We start from the raw sequence: 7,860 nt of genomic DNA on the forward strand, positions 1-7,860 counted from the left end.
ATTGGTACCTATACATTTTGTAATAATATTTGTCTTGTATTTAAGCCAATAAAGACTACCAAAGGATGTTTGATGTGGAAATCCGGTCTCAAAAGGTCATAAGTTCACTGTCAGTAGGTAGGTAGGTAGGTACCTACATTAAAATGCAACTAACAATTTTGATACAACAAAAACACTGATTGTGAGATCTTATCAGTTGAAGTGGTGGTAAACAATGTGATTACTATTTATATTTTTCAAAATAATTTTAAAATGAAACAATTTTATTAAAAGACAATGAAAGATATATTTTTAGAAATAAGTTGTTTTATTATATATTTAAAATATCATAAGTAGGTGCTACCACACAAAATATTTCTACATTTAATTAAATAGTTGAAATAAAACAGCAACTTAACCAAGTACTCTTGGCCTCCATGGTCCAGTAGCTGACTGTTGAGTCAACACATCTGGAGGTCCTAGGTTCAAATCCACAAAAATTACTTTGTGATCCCCAGTTTGGTTTGGAGATGGCTGGCTGATCAACCTATTGCCTGAAGTAAGATAATCTATGCTTCAAATGGCATGTTAAGCTGCTGGTCCCAGTTACTACTTACTGATGTTAGTACATAGTCATTACATAAATCATGTCAGGGAATTTAATATGGTAACATATTAGTAAGTAGGTATAGAATAAACTTGACAATAACATTAAAATATATGGGTTATGTGCCTAACTAGCTTATTTAACTATTTAATGATATGATATTATTAACAAATTATAAAGTGATTTAAGCTCATAGTTTAACAACATTAATGAACCTAAATAGCTACTAACTACATACAATGCAACGGAACGGCACACTTAACACAGCTCTTATGTTCATACTTTTGAGGTGAGCTCATCCTGCAAACAACACATACATCCATCAGGAATCTGAAGGCAAATATGAATGTTCTTAAAGAAATAATTGTAGTTTTGATGTCCCATGTACAATAATATGTTTTACACAATATGCTTGATTATAACAATATTATTAAATCTATAGGGATGAAATTAAAATATGCCAACTTAAGTTGCCTTATAACAATGAGGGTCTTTCTAATTGACATTCCCCAAACACATGATAGATGGCGTTGTTCACTTTTAACGTGATAATTACCTATTTGTAATGAAATGATGGAATCATCATCATCATATAATATAAAACTAATTGTTTCTTGATATTCAGATCACATTATGTATAGAATGATATAGCTACCTATATTGCTTCTCTTTATTTTGATCAGAATAATAATAGGTGGAAGTTGTATCATCATAATACACCTACCATCATCATTTATACCCAAAAACAAAGATAAAAGATGCATATGTCTATTATCCATGAAGTTAGAAGTTTAAACGAAGAAAAAACTTAACAATGCCATCTATTGTGTTTTTGGGGAACACTGATTGGAACACATAAAACCTTTTAAATAGCTCTTACACAATGTAAATTATAATCCTTAATACTTTATTGGGTGAATATGAAAGTTCGCCACCAAACTTGGCACATTTTGATATTCACCCTATTACCTGTCTCGGAGATATTTTTGTTTTTTTATATAATGTCACTCTTCATTTCTTTCCATAAGCTTATGGCCTGTGATTTTCTCTTCTTGTATGCCTTCCCAAAGATATTCCACAACTTATACAGACACATTGCTTCCAACACTTGGACTGGAACATTCATCAGGAGACTTGTTATTGTTGCTTGCATCTCTTAGTATGAGTTACACACAAAGTCGATCAGCATCTAACACCTATAAATAAATAACTTTATAATAACAGTGTCATTCGATTGTATATTACTTACATTGCAATTTATCAACGAACATTATCCACAAACTTTTTATCATTTCGGCTTTATCCAAAACACATAATGGTTCTGGAAGTTTTACCAGTTGAATATCCACGCAAAAACGGGGAAGTAGGGCTCGACTCGATGAACTTGTAAGTTACAAATTCGAACAAAGTACCTAGGTAGGAAAAAAGTAGCACAGGAAAATATCAATACATCAATAACAATAGAACTCCACCATTTTTTTTTGTTTTGGTTTTCCTCGAAGGGTAAGGCAAAGGGAACTATGCCCATACAGCCATGTCTTACGTATTTTTTTTCTTGATGATTAATGAAATGATGAAAGGTGATGATGATGATGAGACCTAAGCCACCACCCTCGGAGTAGACTCCTACTCCGAACCCCAAACGAATTAACTCAAAACTTCGCATAAACTTTCGAGTTATGAAGCGGCTTCCCGGCACGAAGCGAAAACAGGCAGATACACTTTGTTTATTGAATACTCCGATATAATAACACTCGCGAATGTCTTCCGACTAACTTAATGCGATCATTAACCACAAAACACCACTTCGTATTAATTATTTTTTATTTAGATTTAAGATTATTCAATGAAGAAAACAACTGTCCCATTCCAGCCAAAAAGTCTAAAAAAATAAAATAAAATATAATAAACTTTTCTTTGGTGATTTTGTCCATAGAACAGGCAAAGGGAACATAACCCATACAGCCAAATGTACTACGTTATTTTTTTTTTTGTCTTGGTTTTCCCCGAAGGGTAAAGCAAAGGGAACTATGCCCATACAGCCATGTCTTACGTATTTTTTTTCTTGATAATTAATGAAATGATGAAGGTGATGATGATGAAACCTAAGCCCCCACCCTCGGAGTAGACTCCTACTCCGAACCCCAAACGAATTAACTCGAAAGTCCGCATAAACTTTCGAGTTATGAAGCGGTTTCTTGGCACGAAGCGAAAATAGGCAGATACACTTTGTTTATTGAACACTCCAATATAATAACACTCGCGAATGTCTTCTGACTAACTTAATGCGATCATCAACCACAAAACACCATTTCGTATTAATTATTTAGATTACCTATTCAATGAAGAAAGCAACTGTCCCGTTCCCGTTTCCCGCCAAAAAGCCTGTACTACGTTAAATTCGTTAAAATACAAGGTCTTTGGTTAAAAATAGGTAAACGTTTTTTAATTTTCTTAAATCGGAAGGCAATGGTACACAGCCATACAGTTTCTACAGTTGTTATGTCTTATCCACAGGTTACGCAAAGGTATTATTTATGCAATACCTACAGCTTCATCTTCTATTATAATAGCGCGGTCTCACCCGGGGTGAATCTAATTTCCTGGGGCCTTAAACTCAAATTACTAAGCAGGTTGCTTTGCGCCATCATCCATGGATACACAGCGTTATCTATATTTTTTTGGGGAACGTAGCCATGAATGTCCCTCAATGTTCAATGTTCACTTCGTATTAAATATTTAGATTATTCAAAACACGCGACTGATGAAATGAAGGAACGGCAGCCCCCCCAGACCTGCTTATGGTCCTCGGACCACTTGCAAGTGGTGACAAAATAAGAAAAAAAAAAAGATTATTCAATGAAGAAAGCAACTTTCCCGCCAAAAACCTACGGAAAAATGAATGAAAATACTCAATCATTGTTGCTTATTTAAAAAAGTTAAATGGTACTGATGTGACAAAAAACAATTAGATTTTATATTGCTTATTTATTAATTCCATCGATATCTATGCGTCCAAGTGACATAAAAAAGTACCTCAATATTTTTCGATATTGGCTGTTTGAATCTGTTTTGGCAGAATTTCTTTGTTAGTCTCATGGAAAAAAAAAGTAAATTCGTACCAAAACCGTTGGCGCGAAAAAGTGACAAGCGTTTTTTCACTTGTATTTCAAGATTTCCAAAGGTAAGTCGATTTTGTTATTAATAATTTAACAATTATTTATAATATTTAGGTATATAATAAGGTAATAATCTTTAAAATCGTAAAAAAGTTAGCCATATAAACAATTATAATTGTAAGATATTTAACTTTCTGTACTGATTTTCTCTTTTTCACTTATTGAAAGTGAAAACATTAAAAGGTAAGTACCTACCTACTTAAAAGCTATAAGTAATTCTTATTTTATTGTTTATCTATTAGATAAACACATATAGTACAGAAGTCACCGACATAGCTCGGAGAATTGCAAAGCTGAAGTGGCAGTGGGCAGGACACATAGCGAGGAGAACCGATGGCCGCTGGGGCGGAAGGGTTCTGGAATGGCGACCACGTGTCGGACCTCGGACGACGCTCAGTGGGTAGGCCCGCTACAAGGTGGACCGACGATCTGGTGAAGGTCGCGGGAAACCGTTGGATGCGGGCAGCGCGGGACCGATCGTCGTGGAGATCCTTGGGGGAGGCCTATGCCCAGCAGTGGGCGTCGTACGGCTGATGATGATGAGTACAGAAGTGGTTTGTTTACAGATGAAGCGTTCAAGCGTTGAAATTCCATTGTGCTCTACAATGCTTCGCCGTCGCGTCGACGACGAGCAGCAGGCGACTGCTGTTACCTGCATCGGTGCCGGTAAGTACCTATTTAAATTTTACGGAGCTTAATACCTAATACACATTTTTTTATGTTACATCCATTTTAGGAAACGATCGATTGATTTTATGATGATTATAATGTCTAAAATAGCCGCTTGATATCAGCCATGGAAAAAAACTTTACTTAATAACAGGCATTAGGTACCTATCTACTTAAATCAATTGCATTGCCCCTACTTATGCTGTGTGACTAGAATAGGCAATAGGTAGTTAATTACTATTAATATTTTTTTAGAATTAAGTAAGAAGGTTGGTACTGTTGGTAGGTATATGAAGTAAGTTAGTTAACCTATGATAAATTTAGATGGAGATCATTGCCCCTACTTATGCTGTGTGACTAGAATAGGCGATAGGTAGTTAATTACTATTAATATTTTTTTGAATATTTAAATAAGTAGGTTGGTAGGTTATGATAAATTTAGATAGAGATCATAACACTATAGATAATAATAATACGATTGAATCCTTTTTGAATTCTAACAATCCGAGTGTAATTCTGGTTTGACAGCAACCCATGTTGTAGCACAACAGTAACATCACTCATTAGATGACCTGTAATAAGTAGTTCTGTAACAAATTATAATACACACATAAGTTAACCTATGACCATAGTATTATTACTTATTCTATGCTATAGCAGTCACTATCTTAATATTCTGTGTGAAAAGTTAAACCTTTCTCTAAAATCGTGAAAAAGCCAACTAAGTGTGTCTGTTTTATGCGTATAAGAAGTAGTGTATTTTATCCAAAATGACAAGTTACTACAGATGGTTAAATACAACTATAATCAATGATAATAATATTATAAGATATTTTAACTATTATAAAGTTATCTACTTATTAATTATATAACACAGCTATTTATAATTACAATATTATCTTTTATTATCAAACAAGTAAGTAAGTAAGTATATAGAGATAGAGATATCGAAGCTTTGAAGTATTTAGTTTATCTGAAGAAAAAAAGTTTGAATGCTATAATAACATTCGTCTACAAGAATTTTTTTAAATAACTGTCAGAGAGTATGTAGGTTTGTTTATATTTTGAATATGGTTAGGGTTATGGTTATATATCTTGATGACCATGTGGTGGGGACTGAAGGAAACTAATCTAATTCCATTTTTAACAGACTTCAAAAAAAAGGTTATCAATTTGACCCATATATTGTAATGTGTGCCAAATTATATTATATATAGCTGCAATTCCATATACACTTCTCATCAAAAAAATCGAAACACTTCCGTTTTCATTGTTTCTGTCCGAATTTAACACAAAAAAGAATTCATACGATGAAAAAAAATACATAAATGTATAGCTGGCAGTTTGGCCATTACAGTAATAAGCGAAAATTCTAAATTCAAAATTATAATTTCATTTGTTTATCTTATAAACGAAATGAATCACTGTTTTGAGACAAATGTGTGTTTAGGGTTGGAGTACATTTAGCGTTTAAAAACTAAAAATTGGCGCCTATCCTTAAACTTTTTGTTTTTTATTTCAATACTGTGACTTTGGGACGTCTGAAAAAAGGTTTTTTTTCTAAAACGTATGGATACTTCGCCCACAGAAGCCGCCCAAGTTGTGGCATTGCTGGATTCTGGCCTTAGTCAGCGTGTTGTGGCTGCAAGACTGCATCTAAGCCTGTCATCTGTTCATAGAGTCTATAAACGTTATCGGGAGACTGGTTTGTTCACGCGCCGTTCAGGATCTGGCAGGAATCGGGTCACTTCTGAGCGAGATGATCGATTTATTGTAACAACTTCTTTAAGAAATCGACGCCTTAACGCTTTTCAACTGCAGCAGCGGCTTCGTGTTGTACGAAGGGTGGCTGTAAGTGACTCTACAATTAGAAGAAGGTTGAAGGATCGTGGACTGGTACCGCATAAGCCAGCAAATGGGCCGAAATTAACTGCAGACCATCGAAGAGCGCGCCTTAACTTTGCACGTGAGCACCTAAATTGGTCATACCTACAGTGGAGCAAAGTTCTCTTTTCTGATGAGTGTAAAATTATGCTGTATGGTAACGACGGAAGGAACAAGGTCTACAGAAGAGACGGAGAACGCTATGCACAATGCTGCATTGAAGAAAAGGTCAGCTATGGTGGCGGTTCGTGGACGGTTTGGGGAGGAATCAGCGCCGACGGTAAGACAGAGCTTGCTTTCGTGTCTGGGCCACGTCTGCCTGCACTAAACTGTCATCGGTACGTCGAAGAGTGTCTCGAGCCTCATGTGATGCCCTATGCACATTTTATTGGCAACGGCTTCATATTCATGCACGACAATGCTAGGGCTCACACCGCGGGCGTCGTACGAGATTATCTTAACGAAGTCGATATCTCTATTATGGAATGGCCAGCAAGAAGCCCGGACATGAATCCCATTGAACATCTGTGGGATGAATTAAAGAGACGAATTCGAGCAAGAGATCCTGCCCCAGAAACACTTAGCCAGCTGCAAGATGCAATCCAAGAGGAATGGGACAATATACCACAGCATGTGATCGTGACTCTCATCCGATCGATGAAGAACCGTATGGAAGCAGTAATTAGAGCTCGGGGAGGGAATACAAGTTATTAAATAAACGTTTTTTAGCTTTTTTTTTCATTTACGTGTGTTGTTTTATCCATTTCCTTTATACTCCATACGGAATAAAAATGACTCATTTAACAAAATACGAAACCTATGAAAAATTCATTTAAATTTAGAACATTAACATTAAGATTTGATAAGCTCATATTACTCACTATTAAACGACATTTAACATTTATTCCTAAATGTACACATTTTTCTGATAATCCTGACAAAACGTAAACTTGCAAGGTGTTTCGATTTTTTTGATGAGAAGTGTATATGCATGTATGTTTGTCCATGCATTTCTTAGCAATTACAAATCATATTGCAATAATGCTTGTTTATGAGATTAAGTATCGTCCAACATAGGAAAGAATGCAAGTCTCATCAAAATTGGTTTAGAAATTTCCAACTTTTGGTTGAAAAACAGTTAAAAATTAGGAATCTTGTGTTTCCACTATACTAAAAGAGGCTTCGAGCTTAAGTAAGTATGATTATTAATGGTTTGAGCATAAATTAAAGAAATTTGGAAAACGGTCAAGGGTGTGTCGGGCACCATATACATTAAACAATTTAGAAGACACGTTATAGGTATTCCAGTGTTTTGTTAACGAAGGTACCTGGTTAGTGGCGTATTAATATTATTAGTCACACTGAGTTTAAATAAAAAGTAATTTCAAAATTTTGATTCTAATTATTCAACTAAATATTATTTCTTACTTTTATTTGACAGATTTTGAAATCGGTTTAATTTTTTAAATTACTTTTTGTGATAGTTGACAAATATACATACTTCACCTGTATTAGTTTGAAATAATCTCACACTATGATGCA

General features: G+C 34.8%; 1 long non-coding RNA gene across 1 annotated transcript; it reads right to left on the bottom strand.

Annotated features, from left to right (window-relative positions):
* Positions 1-298: 298 nt before the first annotated feature.
* On the bottom strand, positions 299-2,404 carry LOC126381555 (uncharacterized). Its single transcript, XR_007568868.1, has 2 exons — positions 1,856-2,404; positions 299-1,782 (listed from the first exon to the last, which is right to left on the bottom strand). It is a non-coding gene; the product is annotated as an uncharacterized LOC126381555 (long non-coding RNA).
* Between the last annotated feature and the right edge of the window lie 5,456 nt (positions 2,405-7,860).

The sequence above is a fragment of the Pectinophora gossypiella genome, unplaced genomic scaffold (genome assembly GCF_024362695.1).
Source record: "Pectinophora gossypiella unplaced genomic scaffold, ilPecGoss1.1 Pgos_61, whole genome shotgun sequence".
Taxonomy (NCBI): Eukaryota; Metazoa; Arthropoda; class Insecta; order Lepidoptera; family Gelechiidae; genus Pectinophora; species Pectinophora gossypiella.